Raw genomic sequence first — 17,039 nt, forward strand, 5'->3', positions numbered from 1 at the left:
TATAAATATATTGCATATTATATAATACATATATAATATAAATTAAAAACAATATATTTATATAACATTCTAATTTATATTATATATATTTATTTTATCATATATACATATAATAAAATATATAAATTATATATAAATTTTATGTATATTAATATATAAATATATTATATATTCATATTATATATTCATAATCATATATTATATATAATTCATGTAATATATTTATATAACATATTTATATATTTATACACAAATTATATATATTTATGTATAATTATATAAGCATATATATTACATAAATTATATATAACATATCAAAATATTTATGATATATAGTACTTAAAATAAATTAAATATAATATATGAAATACATATATATTATATACACATATAATAGAATAATATATATAAAATAAATATATAAATATTATTTTATTATATATAACATATTTATTATATATCATATAATATATTTAGATTTATATTAATTTATATTATATTACATATAATTGTAAGGTAATTATATAATAATATAATTTCTATAATTAATAAGATAATCATAAAATTATTATATTAGTATAATTTATATTAATACAATATATAAAACATATGGATTATATTATAATTATATATAAACAACTTATAATATATCATATAGTTATATGTAAATCTATAATATGTTGTATATAATATATAATACATAATATATAATATATATTATAATTTTAATTATATAGTTTTGTTATTTGGCTTTAGATGTTTTAATGCTTCTGATAGTGTTTTATCCCTTAGCTTTATCTGTGCAAATTTTTATTTTATGACAGTTCCAAACTTTTAGTATTTTTGTTTTTAAATAACAAACATTTATTGGTGTTACTTATGGTAGAAAAAAAGTTCCTACACCAGATGTGCATGACCCAATCATTAAATTGAACATTTCTGAGGAGAACATATATTCTGACCTATATTTTTATATCCAGTTTTTTAAGATAGCCAATTCGTCCTCTCTCTCTTCCCCAAAACATGTGAGCAACTGCTAATGGAAAGCAGTAAACAGCCACTTGGGCTATAGCATTTTCAACTCCAATCTGTGGTGAAGATTCCAATTACATTCGAGACTTAAGTTCTCTCAGTTTTCTCCTAAGGAAAGTTCTGAGTCCAGTATTTACAATATTACAGCACTAGCAGATCAGTGTCTTCAACTCGTCTCTTTCTGGTGTATCCTCTTCACCAGTCAGGGGAGGGCCTACACTTTCATTGAGTTTGCTGATAATTGGCTGAACAATTTCTTCTAGTTCCTTCTTTTTAGTTTTGAAGTCTTCAATGTCAGCTTCTTGGTGGCTTTCCAGCCATTCAATCTTTTCCTCTACAGCTTTTTCCATGGTCTCCTTATCTTCAGAGGAAAATTTGCCTCTCAACTTTTCTTTATCTCCAATCTGATACTTTAGAGAGTAGGCATAGCTTTTCAACTCATTCCTACTATCAGTATGCTCCTTGAGTCTTTTGTCTTCCTCAGCAAACTTCTCAATATCATTAACCATCTTTTCAATTTCTTCAGGTGTCAGGCAATTTTGGTCATTGGTAATTGTAATCTTATTTTTGTTCTCTGTACTTTTGTCTTCAGCTGTCACCCAAAGAATAGCATTCACATGTATCTCAAAAGTGACTTCAATCTGGGGGACCCCACAGGAGGAATTCCAGTGTGATCAAATGTACCCGGAAGGTGGTTGTCTTTTTTCAGGGGTCGTTTACCTTCATAGACCTTGATTGGAACAGTAGGTTGCTTACCAGAAGCTGTAGAAAAGATCTGAGACTCTTGGTGGGTACCACAGTGTTCCTTGGTATCACTTTGGTCATGACACCCCCCACAGTTTCAATACCAAATGTCAGGGGAAATACATCAAGCAGAGCAAGGTCACCTGTATCTTGATCAACAGAGAGTACTCCAGCCTGGACAGTGTTGCCATATGCAACAGCCTCATCTGGGTTTATGTCACAGAATGGTTCCTTGACATTGGAGAACTCTTTAACAAGTTGCTGAATCTTTGGAATTTGACTAGAGCCACCAACAAGAACAATCTCATCAATATCAGACTTCTACAAGTCAGAATCCTCCAGTACTTTCTGAACAGGCTTCATAGTAGACCAGAACAGGTCCATGTTTTCTCTTCAAATTTTGCCTCAGTCAGGGTTTCAGAAAAGTCTTCTCCTTCATAGAAGAAGTCAATTTTAATGCTTGCTTAATGTTGGGCAGACAGGGCCCACTTGGCCTTTTCTACTTCATGCTGGAGTTTCTGCACAGCTCTGTTTTCTTTCCTAACATATTTGCCAGTCTTCTTTTTGTACAGCCTGATGAAATGTTCCATAACACGCTGGTCAAAGTCTTCTTCACCTCGATGAGTATCTCTATTGGTGGCCATGACTTTGAAGACATCAAATTGTCAATGGGGAGAAGAGACACATAGAAGGTTCCACCACCCGGATCAAACACCAGGATGTCCTTCTTTTCCTCCCTCTTATCCAGGCAATAAGCAATAGCAGCTGCTGTAGGCTCATTGATGATCCTCATAACATTCAGGCCAGCAATAGTTCCAGCATCTTTGGTTGCTTGCCACTGGCATCATTAAAATAGACTGGTTCAGTAACAACTGCATGGGTAACCTTCTTCCCAAATAAGCCTCCACAGTCTCTTTCATTTTAGTGAGAATCATAGCAGAGATTTCTTCTGGAGCAAATGTGTTAGTTTGCCCACCTCCAATATCAACCTGAATGTATGGCTTATGTTTCTCTTCAAACACTTTGAAAGGCAAGAACTTAATGTCTTGCTTCACAGAAGGGTCATTTCCATTGCTGCAAATGAGCCTCTGGGCATCAAAGACCATGTTAACAGGATTGGAGGTGAGCTGGTTCTTGACTGTATCACGCTGATCAGACATTCTTCTTCAGGGGTGAAGGGCACATTAGACAGCCTGATGCGGTTGCCCTGATCATTGGAGATGATCTCCAGTGGCCTTTTTTGAACAACCCGATGCAAGAGTTAGTGGTCCCCAGGTCGATGCCCAGCACGGTACCCACGTCGTTTTTTGGTCATCCTCCTCAGCCGTGCTGCGCAGAGCAGCAGCAGAACCACGGCCACCAGAGAAAGCTTCATCTTGCCCTAGCTGTTGGCCACTTGCTCTCCTCAGCAGACAGCCAGAAGTCCCAGGCAATGCAGCAACAGGCCGCAGCTGAGAGGAGTGAGGTTACAGGTCTCTCACACTCGAGATGCCTCAACTCTGTCAGTCTGTGTTGTCTCTGCCAATGTCTCAAACTTTTTAGTATTGAAGTGCCTTTTCTTTCTACAATGATATTAATTACCATAAGTAAAAATTGACAAGTAGAATGCTAGTAAACACAGATTTGCAAGCTTTTAGGCCACTATGTAAATATTAAAAAGTTAAGTGAATTGCCAATTCTTCCATACATGCTATAACAACACAAGTGGTCACAGATGCACTAGAACATTATGTGGAAAAAAATATATTCATACCCAATCAAGGAAAGGTAGCAGAATACAACAATTACTAATAGGGCATTATGTAAAATTGTGGATGTGTAACCGACGTGATTCTGCAATCTGCATTTGGGGTAAAGTTGGGGGTTCATAACCCACTTCAATCTAATGTATGAAATATGATATGTCAAGAGCTTTGTAATTTTGTGAACAACCAATAAAAAAATTGATTTTTCAGGCACTTGCATTCAGAAGCATTTTATGAATCAGCACCAGGTTTTCTCCAAAATAAAGCTCATTTTCCCCTACTGCCCCTATTTGTTGAGAACAATATTTTACATTAAAGATGCATTTACATGAATCATTTTATAGAGAAAATTATTTTAAATTTAAAATTATAATACTTATTTTATGCATAACCTGAAAAACACAGAATTTAAAGACAATACCAGTGAGGCACTATCATTCTATATGACTAAAACACTACCATTCTATATGACTAGCAAACACAATTCAAGGCAAAAAGGCAAAATATACACTTTGGCAATCCTATACAAAAGGGGTTCTTTCACTGCATTCTTTCATAAAATAAACACAATACATAAAAATGAAACAAGAAAAAGAAAAAGTGAATTTTGTCAACCCTACACAAACTGTGGCATTTCAAATTCAAGGTCTTGTAACTCTTCCATTTGTTTTAGCCTGAGTCCCTGGCACATTGGATTCATGTCAGGCAGGCTGTGCTCCTCAGAGTTCTCTTTAGGCTCAGCAGCTGGCTTCAAAGCATAAGCTGATGTGCTGTGTGCCTCTGGAACAGATTTCTCCACATGACTCAGGGGAGTAAGAGCTGTACTAGGAGGCACTGCTGCTGAAGGTGAAGCTGGTCTCTCCTCAGTCTCCCTGACTTTGCTGGTCAGGGTAGGTGGTTTGTAAAATGTTGTCCTGAGTTGGGGCTGCAGTATTCTGGGTGCTCTTGCAGGAGTGAGATGGTGAGAATGAGAGGACAGTCTCACTGGTGCCTCTCTTGCTGAACTGGCTGGCATGTTGGGCTGTGTGGCACCATTGCACTGGTCACCAGTAACTTTGATGCTCATTGTCACATTTTCCTGGAGTACACTTGGCACAATCACTGCACTCCTGCCAGTTAAGTTCTTTGGTTCACTTTGTTGTCCCTGAGTTTTTTGTGGAATCTGCTGATCAAAACCATTAAATGGGAGCCAACAGAAGTAGAGGTATCTTTTCTATTAAGTCCTTCAAAGGTAAGAATTTGGAAAAACTTGTCTGAATTGACATTTCCCACATTTCTGCTGTTTTTCTCATTAGGAGAGCTTGCAAGATGGAACCTATCTAGAGGCAAACAGAAACATCTGATCTTGGTGCTTGGCATAGGCCTCTGTATATCATTTGTTGTCACATCAGATTTCAGACTAAGTGGTTTTGTGGTTTTACATGTATTGTCCATCTTTTGTGATGGTGATTTAAGTTCCTTGTGATCTGAAAAAGAAGAGATTTTTTTTAACTTCATGGAGCTTGGTTAATAAGGAAGTGTGATTATTTATTGATGGGCATTCTCTCAAACAACAGAATCTTACATATTTTTCCAACATTATTTTCTCAGTTATCTATGCAGAGGAATTAAAAATCCATACAATATTAAAGGCACATTTTAATTAAAGAATTACTTTAAAAAATTATCTTAATAGAACTAATAGTCACAAATCACATAATTTTTTTTAAAAAAAACACTTCCTATAGTAACTTGTTTTAATATACTACCCATGAGTGAATATTTTCTGGGTTAAGACGTTCCTGATTTCAACAGGCAGACAATGGTAACTCTAGAACAGTAACACTATTCTGTACACCAAGAAACACCATGTCCTGAATCCCAAAGACTTTGTCTGTCACTTAATATGCTTTCCAGCTACATTTTGTCCATACTGAGGGCAACACACCAGAGAGGACTTGGATGCTCTCCCAGCTGATCCACTAATACATGGCAACATCCTCTGAACAAAGGAAGGTTGAAGAGCTGTCAAAATTGCCATTGTGCTACTGGTCCTGGAGACTCCAGATTTACCTCCTTCTCTTTCTCCTCTAGTCTGGTCCCAAGGTCCCTGTTTTGTCCCCTAGAACCCTAGCATCTCACACTCTGTCTTTGCTGCATATACCGCAGAAGCTCCTGTTGCTAGAAAAGGGCATCCCTCTGGCCATGATCCTCATTTCACTGCTGTGAAACATCAGAAAACTGTATGCCTTGCCACGGGTTTGATGGCTTTCCAACAGCCCTGTTCATAGCCCACATTCCTCATCCCTGTCATCTGGTCCTTCTCCCATATCTTTGAGCAGTGTTTTGCAGACAGGTGCACACCAGCATCACTTGCAGGTCATCATCTCATCTGATCTCCTTCTTCACCTGAGGCTTCTGGCCTCTCTTTCCTGGTTCCCAGGCAGTGCTCATGTGATTTGCTGTCCTGGGCCCTTCTCCACATTGATAGAAGGGAGCTGAGCCATTGAGGTTGAATGGCAACCACTAGAACATATTTACAGTCCTGCAGAACTTCTAGCACCACTTCTAGCTGCCTGGGTGCTCTCTCAGCCCCTGCTCCAGTTCTGCCCTGGGCAACCCTAGTGCACTAGCCCTACCTGCCTTCCTCTGTCAAGACAAACTCCTATGTGGAGATATGTTGGCATGTGGTGTTAATGATCTTATAAAGAAAAGGCTCAGAATTACCTGGTATGTAATGAAAACTTCAAATATTTTTAAATTATTTATTGTTATTACTATACCTACCTGGCAATCCAATTTCATTGGACAGCAAAACAAGATTTTATTTAGGAATGAGAAAGGATGAGGTTCAAATCTTGAATCAACAATAATTTAGAGACATGACACATGGCATTATTTGCCTTCCTCAGACTGTCAGCTATGGCTTAAATGAGTCCAAGGTTCATAGCACAGAACGCTAATAAGATCAAATCAGATAAATGGAATCAGTGAGTCCAGTGCTTTTCTTTGCAGAGAGGTAATGGACTGTCTTTGTTTTCAGACTTTCTCTGGCTACACTCATTGATATTTCATTAATTTTATATATCAAATTTAACATTTATGGCTATATATTGAAAAATCTGATTTAGCTCTACTAAAGCAGTAATGAATGAAAGTTTTTCAACCCCCTTACGAGAAAACATTCACTGAAATCAAACGGTCAAAAAACAGTGAACAAAAAGACTGGAGCCAAGAAAATGGAAGACACGTGTGCTTAATGTGCTAAAGTTAGGCCACAGGTAAAGGGACATCAATGAATTTTTGTCTATTTTTTTGAGTTTCAGGAGTCCACCTTCTTTTTTCTGCTTTGATTTTAATTGATGAGAAAGAAGTAAAAGTGAAAACAAATTTCAGAAAGAGAACAGAAATAATTTATGAATTTCAAGGTATTCTTTCTACAAGAAAGAAACAAAGCATTTTAGTGACATTCATTAAACTTTCACAATGGCTAGAAAAGTTAACTAATAAAACCTTGAAGTTTGAACTTACCTGAATTTAAAACACCTTGTTTTTTTTTAAAGGATGAGTATTGTAGATGGACACAATACTTTTATCTTTATTTATTTGTTTTATATGGTACTGAGGATCCAACTCATGGCCTCACAGATGCCGAGGCAAGCATTTTACCACTGAGCTAAAGGCCCAGCCCTCACCTTGGTTTTTAATCATGACTTCTTGGCAAGGTTTGAAATATGCAAACATATATGTTACATGACCACTCACCAATGAGACATGCATCCCATTATTCCAATGCATTTTGCTTGCATTCTGATTTCTCAAATGATACAGTCAATTCATAATTTTTAATTTCAATATCTGCAGTGTGGATATCCTATTGATACAAGAAAAGTTTTAAACTAAAAGTAAAACATATCTCAAAACAAACAGTTCAAAGACTATTAACTTGTCAATATAAACATCACAAATTTAATGCAATTCTGTAATGGTCAAAACTCAGTTTCTTTGTAGAAAAATATTGTGACTTTGTGGAATGTTCTGTTGATATTACAGGTTTGGAAGGAGGGCTTTTATCCACTGGAGGTGCAACAACATCATTACTAGATGAAATATTTTGTGGCTCGAAGATCATCTGTGCATTGGTAATGAGGAACTCTACCAAAAGGGCCTGATTGGCATATGCAACAAGGGAGGAGGAGATGGAACCAGGAGTGGTTGTAGGCCTGGGCCTCATCAGACAGGGTCCAAATACCACACCCAAGTTTTTTGAGTTCATCAGATTTTCTTCAGAATGGACTACAACCCTGAAAAGAAGAACACATAAAGTGTATGAGACTTGCCTAATACACATACTTAATTGTAGTTTAGTATGACTTGAGAAGGGTGGAGATAACGTGGGCTATAGAAGACTACAAAACATTTGTCAAGGGTCAAGTTTAGTGGGTATAGGGAAAGAATCCTTTGTTTCATTATGATACTTACCACACACCAAACTGAGTTTCAGAGTACTATATTAGGATAAAATGCATGTAAGTAGAAGGAACTACTGAACTCAGTAGCAGAAGGAAGGAAAACACCCCCAAAAATTGCTCCATCTTTGTATGTGGGATATACTCCCCATTTCTTATACTGGAAACTGAAAAATCACTGTCGATTTCTCTTTCACTGCCCAGTTAGTTTTCTTTTTTTTTTTTTTTTTAATAATTTTTATGTAGAGATGGACACAATAACTTTATTTTATTTATTTATTTTTATGCAGTGATGAGTATCAAACCCAGTGTCTCACATGTGCTAGGTAAGTGTTCTATCACTAGCCAAACTCCCAGCTGCCCACACCTAGTTTTCTAGCCTAAATGATTCTCTCTCCTGAACATCTCTCTGTTCTATTGACACTATCAATGTTCTGGTTTTACTTCAAATACTCTCATCTTGTTATTTCTATGACTATCTAAGGAAATCTGTGTCTCCCTTTTTTTAAGATATCAGGATGATACTAGATTTATCTATGGGTAAAAAAGCTGTGATATATATATATATATATATATATATATATATATATATATATATATATATATAGTGAATCTATCTATCTATCTATCTATCTATCTATCTATAGTGAATATATCTATATCGATATCTATATCTATATCTATATCTATATCTATATCTATAGATAGATAGATAGATATATTCACTATATATATATATATATCTCACAGCTTTTTTACTGTGAGATATATATATATATATATATATATATATATATATATATATATATATATATATATAAAATCAGATAAATGGAATCAGTGAGTCCAGTGCTTTTCTTTGCAGAGAGGTAATGAACTGTCTTTGTTTTCAGACATGTGCTAGACAAGGGAGGAGGAGTTTTGTCTTTCAGAGGATTCATCACTGATGTATAGAAATGCATTTGATTTATGAGTATTAATTTTATATCCTGCTACTTTGCCAAATTCATTTATTATTCTAGAAGTTTTCTGGTGGAGTTTTTTGGATCCTCCAAGTATAAAAATATGTCATTGGCAAAGAATGATAATTTGAGTTCTTCTTTTCCTATTCATATTTCCTTGAATTTTTTTCATCTAATTGCTCTGGCTAGAGTGGCAAGGATTATGTTGAACAATTTTTAGATGGAATGCTTCCAATTTTTCTTCATTTAGAATGATGTTAGCCTTAGGTTTAGCATAGAGAGCTTTTACTATGTTGAGGTATATTCCTACTACCCCTAGTTTTTCTAATGATTTGAACATGAAAAGGTACTGTATTTTGTCAAATGCTTTCTCTGCATCAATTTATATAATCACAGGATTTTCTCTTTAAGTTTAATGATGTGATGAATTACATTTATTGATTTCTGTATGTCAAACCAACCTTGCATTCCTGGAATACACAACTTGATCATGGTGCATTGTTGTTTTTTTTTATATGTTTTTGTATGTGATTTGCCAGAATTTTAATGAGAACTTTTGCATCTATGTTCATCAGGGATATGGCTTTGAAATTTTTTTCCTTGATGTGTCTCTGTCTGGTTTGGGTATCAGGGTGATACTAGCTTCACAGAATGAGTTTAGAAGGGTTTCCTCCTTTTCTATTTCATGGAATAATTTGAAGCCCTTCAACAGATGAATAGTTAAAAAAAACAACTGTGGTATATATACACAATGGACTATTACTCAGCATTACAAGAGAATAAAATAATGGCATTTACAGGTAAATGGATGGAGTTGGTGAATATCATGAAGTAAGCCAATACCCCAAAATCAAAGACCAAAATTCTCTCTGATAAATAAATGTTGATACACAATTGGGTCTCTGGGGATGTAGGAATATGGATTTGGCTCAGGAGAGGGAAGGAAGAGGAGGGGTATGGGGTAGGAAAGATGGTGGAATGAGAGGAACATCATTACCCTAAGTACATGTATGATGGCACATGTGGTATGACTCTACATCATGTACAGAGAAATTCAAATTTGTGCTCCATTTGTGTACAATGGATTGAAAAGCATTTTGTTGTCATGTATAACTGATTTGAACTAATAATTTTCTTAATTTTTATTTTATTTATTTATTTGTATGTGGGGCTGAGGTTCAAACCCAGGGCCCTGCATACCTTGCACATGCTCTACTGCTGAGCCACAATTCCAGCCACAAAAAATAAATTAAAAAAAATTTTTAAAAGGATATCTTAATTGCTGACAGAAAGGTCTAGCAGGCAAATCTGAATATGTGAAATTCCTGATTCCAAGTTCTTTAGTGGGTATAGAAACAATATGGTCAACTCATCTGCCAGGGAGGTAAGATTTTTTTATCAAGTCTCTAGGAAGGGTAGCACAGTTCCTGCTACTGCTTGCTATATTGTAGGCTAATGAAATCAAATTTTCTAAATGTAAAATGCTTTCTTGTGTCTCCATGTTTATTACTCTCTGCCTCGTATGCTCTTCTGCACATTCACTTCCAAGTCACCCCTCAGTTCCTAAAATCAGACACAAGGCCTTTTGCCTCTTCTGCTCTATCCCTACCCCCAAACTATCTCTGCATGCCTACAAGCTGTGCACAGCTACTAGAAAAAGGATGATGGTGAACTGTGGCTATATATAGATCTGTACACCAAGACAATGAGCCCACAAATAGCAGAAACCCTATGTTTCCATCCTAGTTTCACCAGCCAGAGCCTGGCACACAGGAAGCATCTGAGGGTACCATGTTTGCTGCATGAACATGTATTCAATATCTCTCTCTCTCAACACATAATAAAAGCATCCTAAAAATTATTTTGAAAATCATACCACAACAACATAAATGTACTGAACACTATTGCCCTGTTCAATTAAAAATGGTTAAGATGGTATAAAAATTCTTACCTCTTAAGATGGATGATAAGGTAATGTAGAGTGTCAAAATTGGACGGTGGCAATTGTCTTATAAGTTCCTTGGTTTTGAGAAGAGTTTGGTTGATTTCCGTACACATATTTGGAGATGTGTTGTCTTCAGAGTTGTCCCTTTTGGTGTCCTGTTCTTGGTTAATATGTTGGATGACATTTACAAGCTCCATAAATTTCTGGTACCATTCGAATAAAACCAATGGTGCTGGTAGCTAAAGAAACAAAATAATATTAAAAATACATTTGGACTGAGGTTGTGGCTCAGAGGCAGAGTGTTTTCCTAGCACATGTGGGGTCCTAGGTTTGATCCTCAGCACCACATAAAAATTACTAAATAAAATAAAGGTATTTCATTCTGCTACAACCAAAAAATAAATATTTTGAAAAAAAATCGTCTGCCTGTTTTCTTTGTTAAAGTCAACTATAAGTGAGAATTACTCAAATAATTTAGCATGTTCCTTTAGATTAACAAAATCTAAAGTCAATCTGTATTTATTGATATCTTTTTCAGTACTGGGGATTGAACCTAGGACCTCAAGCATGTTCTGCAAGCACTCTAGTACTGAGCTTCATACCTGCCCATAAAATAAAATATATATGTTTGGTAGAGAAGTGACTTAGAAAGCAAATCAAAATCTTGACTATAAATTATATTTATGTTAATAACAAATTAATAGATAATAAATGAAATTCTAAGCTTTAAATGAAGTTTAAACTTTAAGCTTCATTATGGGATTTTAAAACTCTTCATCTCTATCCTAAACACATTATATTCACATCTTCCCCCCAAATAGCATAATCTTCAGCTCTTTTATTGGAACAAACATAGAATAGTGCACAAAATCTATAAAATGAATCAGAAACCCATGGATTTTATGAGTAAGGGGTAAAAATACCAAAGTGTAAAGGGCATAGATTTTACTTGGGCAAAAATGATGATCAGCACAAGATAATATGACCTACAAAAACATACTGTCCACATCTAAAGAAACTTTAAAACAGGATGATTTGTCATGAATAGATCAAAAGAAAAAGTTCTTACAACAAATATCCACTGCCATAATGAATTTCAATGTTTCTATTGATCTACAATAGAAAATTCAGTGAACCGTTAGCTACCTGATGTCCTATAAAATCTGTAGGAAGTTAGAGTGTTGCCCTGTGATCAGTTTCTATCTTCACTACTTTGGGATCTGAAGCAACTGACTTCACCTCTTGGAGCTTTAGGTCAATGAGTCAGATAAAGGCTTCTAACACTATTGCAAAAATTGAGCACACTTTCTCAAATGAAAATCTTAGACATGCAAAATTCCTCAACAGAATGTAAGTTTATTGTATTGGAGCCAATTCATCTCCTCTCCCTAACTGACTAAACAAGATTAAGGATGACACATTATGAGACTTATAGTCATTCAAAGGTATCAACCTCCATTTCTCAGTTGAAGGGTCTGTAGAATGTGATTAAAGGGTTATCAATGCTTTCCTGGGCTAACATTGTAGATCCAGCAATTTATACTTAATTTTTTCCCTCCTGCAATTCCACTAAACAGGCCCAGTAGGCTCATAAGGACTAGGAAAATAGAGAAAATAAAAATTAACAATTCACAAGTAGAAAAGCATATGAATAAGTCCTGATGCAGCATTTTCAAGAGAACTGACACTTTGTCACTCAACATGATTTTCAGAATCCTAAAGAGACGTGGACAATCACTACCAGGTCCTCTGATCTTGGGTTAGGTTGCAGGTGGGCCAGCTGAGAAAGCTTAGCTCTCAATAGAATCCTGTCTCCACTCCATGTACTAGAGCAATCTCCTTTCTAAAACTCTGGAAAATTTTTCTCTGGGCAATGGGAAACAGAGGCTCTCTGAATCGAGGCAATGAAAAAACATAAGGTACAGAGAGGTAACTGTCTTCAAATGGGGATATGTTGGCTATATGCACACTGAAAGCACAGATCCTACAGTCTTAGTAACCCTGACACCCACAGTATTGGTACTGTATCTCTAGGAAAGGAAAAAAAAAACTTTCCTGGGGGACTGGGGTTGTGGCTCATTGTAGTGCACTCATCTGGCATGTGTGAGACACTAGGTTTGATCCTCAGCACCACATAAAAATAAATAAATAAATTAAAAATATTGTGTCCATCTACAATTAAATAAAATGCCTTCTCAGGAGGATCACAGCAGTGCTAGAACAGGGAACTAGAGACATGTAATTAGGCATATACCAAACAGTCCACCTAGACCACTTTATAGTAAAGTTCAAAGTTTTTAAAAAGCCTTGATGTGTTCAAGTGCTTCCAAAGCTATTTCAAGTCCAAACTCTAATATATCTAGGCACCTTGAAAGACAAAATTCAAAAGGAGTAGAAAAAGAACAAATTGAAGTTGTAAAATGATACTGTCAATATGCTGGCAACTAGTCAGATATGGTGAAAGAGTACTGGAAATGCAACTGATCTAAATTTAGATGTGTTCTAAATGAAAAATAGATACCAGATTTCAAATAAAAAGATATGAATTACAAATAAATAAAGAAACAAAATACCTCATAATTTAAAAACTAGATATTCAAAATGTTCAATGATATATTAAAATTTGCTTCACTTTATTTTTAATTTTTATGTTGCTATAGAAAATTTAATGTTAGATATGAGGGTCACATTGTATTTCTACAGAGGTTAGAGGCAAAATAGAGAAAAGAACCCTTAATGAGAAAAATTTATGAATATCCACCATAAAAGAGCATCATATGATCATTTAAAAAAATTAATCAAAGGAATTGAAAATCAGACTTCTGGAATATTAAAACATGATCTCACAATTGGAGTAATTTACTTATTCAAGAAGAAAAAGACAAGAAAATATCTTTGAATGTTTTTGAAGGAGAAAGGAACAATAAAGAAAAGTTAAGGGAACTGAAGAAGAAGTATGCTTGCCAAGCCAGTGCAAGACCCTGAATTTTTAATCCCCATGAGTACAAATAACAAATTTATAAATATTTATATGTGGGTTTGTGTATGTGTACACACACACATCTCCAAAGAAGAGCTTCAAGTACAAGGGTGGGAGAATGGCAATAAAAATCAAGAAAAGTTCCAAGATCTAAAGTGCTCACAACTGACGGAGCTCATGGAGTGGCCAGAATACTGGATGGAAATATATCTACATCAAAGTACATCATTATAACATCTTAGAGAGAGCCGCTGAATGTGCCTGCAAGGTAGGCAGACCTGTGACTGACTGGCAGAACAGGACCATCGGCCCGCCGGCGTGGTAGACAAATCACCCCAATTGGAGGAGGGGCAGAGCCGCCGCCCATGCCTGCAAGGTAGGCAGACCTGTGACTGACTGGGATCACAGGCCCAGTGGCCTGCTTGCATGGTAGACACATCACCCCAATTGGAGGAAGGGCCCAGCTGCTGCCTGCAAGGTAGGTAGACTGTGTGTACCAGAGAAGGGGCCCAGAAGCCCACGGGCCTAGTTGAAAGATCACCCCAATTGGAGGAAAGGCACAGCCGCCGCCTGCACCTGCAAGGTAGGCAGACCTACAACCTGGAGAACAGGCCCAGCGGCCCACCAGCATGGTAGACAGATCACCCCTATTGGAGGAGGGGCCCTGCCATTTCCTGCAAGGTAGGCAGACCATGCGACCTGGAGAAGGGGCCCAGTGGCCTGCCAGCGTGATTGAGAGACACCCCAATTTGAGGAGGAGCATAGCCGCCGCCCATGCCTGCAAGGGAGACTTTGCAAATAGACAAGAGCAATATAAATATATAGGGGGAAAATTCAATAACACAAGAGTTTCACCAAGCAGAAAGAAATGCAAGCAGTATGAAAAGACAAGGAAAGAAAGGACCACAAGCAATGCAGATCAACTCAACTTTAGAAGAGGTAATATCTGCAGCAGATGGAATGTCAGATAAAGAATTCAGGATTTACATGCTTCAGATGATCTGGAGTCTCAAGGAAGATATTAGGCAACAGAATCAGACAATGAAATATCACTTTGACAATGAATTATATAAACAAATCCAAGGAGCAAAAGATCAACTATACAGGGAGATAGTGGTTATAAAAAACAAACAAACATAAATCCTAGAAATGCAGGAAGTAATAAACAAAATTAAAAACTCAAATTAGAATACTACCAGCAGAGTAGAACACTTAGAAGATAGAACATCAGACAATGAAGACAAAGTATTTCAACTTGAAAAGAACATAGACAGCTCAGCGAGACTGTTAAGAAACCATGAGCAGAACATCCAAGAAATATGGGATAACATAAAGAGACCAAACTTAAGAGTCATTGGGATACAGGAAGGTATAGAGGTCCAAACCAAAGGAATGAGCAATCTGTTCAACGAAATAATATGAGAAAACTTCCCAGACATGAAGAATGAGACAGAATCCCAAATCGTAGAAGCCTACAGGATGCCGAATGTGCAAAAGCATAAGAGATCCACACCTAGACACATTATAATGAGGATGCCCAACATACAAAATAAGGAGAGAATTTTAAAAGCTACAAGAGAGAGGAAGCAGATTACATGTAGGGGTAAACCAATCAGGATAACAGCTGATCTTTCAACACAGAGTCTGAAATCTCTGGAACAACATATTTCAAACGTTGTAAGAAAATGGGTTCCAACCAAGAAATGTGTATCCAGTGAAATTAAGCTTCAGGATGGAAGATGAAATTAAAACCTCCCATGATAAACAAAAGTTAAAAGAATTTGCAGCTAGAAAACCATCTCCAAAACATCCTCGACAAAACATTACAGGAAGAGGAAATGGAAAATAACAATGAAAAGCAACAGTGGGAGGTAGTTTAGTAAAGGGAGAAAATAAAGAGGCAAAATGAACCATGTTAAGTAACATAAATAAACAAATATGGCTGGAAGAACAATCCATATCTCAATAACAACCCTAAATGCTAATGGCTTAAACTCACCAATTAAGAGACACAGGCTAGTAGAATGGATCAAAAAAAAAAAAAAGATCCAACAATATGCAGCCTAAAGGAGACACATTTGATAGGAAAAGACATACATAGACTGAAGTTGAAAGGTTGGGAAAAATCATATCACTTATATGGACTTCAAAAACAAGCAGGAGTGTCCATACTCATATCAAATAAAATAGATTTCAAGCCAAAGTTAATCAAAAGGGATAAAGAGGGACACTACATACTGCTCAAGGGAACCATACACCAACAAGACATAACAATCATAAATATATATGCCCCAAACAATGGTGCAGCTGTGTTCATCAAACAAACTCTTCTCAAGCTCAAGAGTCTAATAGACCACCATACAATAATTATGGGAGACTTCAACACACCTCTCTCACCACTGGACAGATCTTCCAAACAAAAGTTGAATAAAGAAACTATAGAACTCAGTAATACAATTAATAACCTAGACTGAATTGACATATATACAATATACCACCCAACATCAAGCAGTGACACTGTTTTCTCAGCAGCACATGGATCCTTCTCAAAAATAGATCATATATTATGTCACAGGGCAACTCTTAGACAGTATAAAGGAGTAGAGATAATGCCATGCATCTTATCTGATCATAATGGAATGAAATTGGAAATCCATGATAAAAGAAAAAAGGAAAAATGATGCATCACTTGGAGAATGAACAATAGGTTACTGAATGATCAATGGGTTATAGAAGACATCAAGAAGGAAATTAACAAATTCTTAGAGATAAATGAAAACACAGACACAACATATCAGAATCTATGGAACACAATGAAAGCAATTCTAAGAGGAAAATTCATTGCTTGGAGTTCATTCCTTAAAAAAGAAAAAAAAAAACCCAACAAATAAATGTTCTCAAACTTCATCTCAAAATCCTAGAAAAAGAAGAGCAAAACAACAGCAAATGTAGTAGAAGGCAAGAAATAATTAAAATCAGAGCTGAAATTAATGAAATCGAAACAAAAGAAACAATTGAAAAAAATTGACAAAACTAAAAGTCTGTTTTTTGAAAAAATAAATGAGATCGACAGACACTTAGACATGCTAATGAAGAGAAGAAGAGAGAGAACTCAAATTACTAGCATACGGGATGAAAAAGACAATATCAAAACAGACACTTCAGAAATACAGAAGATAATTA

The 17,039-nt window shown here is 35.9% G+C and overlaps 2 pseudogenes across 2 annotated transcripts in view; one reads left to right on the top strand and one right to left on the bottom strand.

Moving 5' to 3' along the window:
• Window positions 1-17,039, top strand: part of LOC308655491 (rho GTPase-activating protein 29-like) — a 631,986-nt pseudogene that overhangs the window by 510,176 nt on the left and 104,771 nt on the right. The gene's annotated exons all lie outside the window — the stretch shown is intronic.
• On the bottom strand, window positions 1,050-3,151 carry LOC308657303 (endoplasmic reticulum chaperone BiP-like; annotated as a pseudogene). The gene has a single exon. The product of its transcript is annotated as an endoplasmic reticulum chaperone BiP-like (transcript).

Source organism: Spermophilus citellus (assembly GCF_964194105.1).
Source record: "Spermophilus citellus genome assembly, chromosome: 9".
NCBI lineage: Eukaryota > Metazoa > Chordata > Mammalia > Rodentia > Sciuridae > Spermophilus > Spermophilus citellus.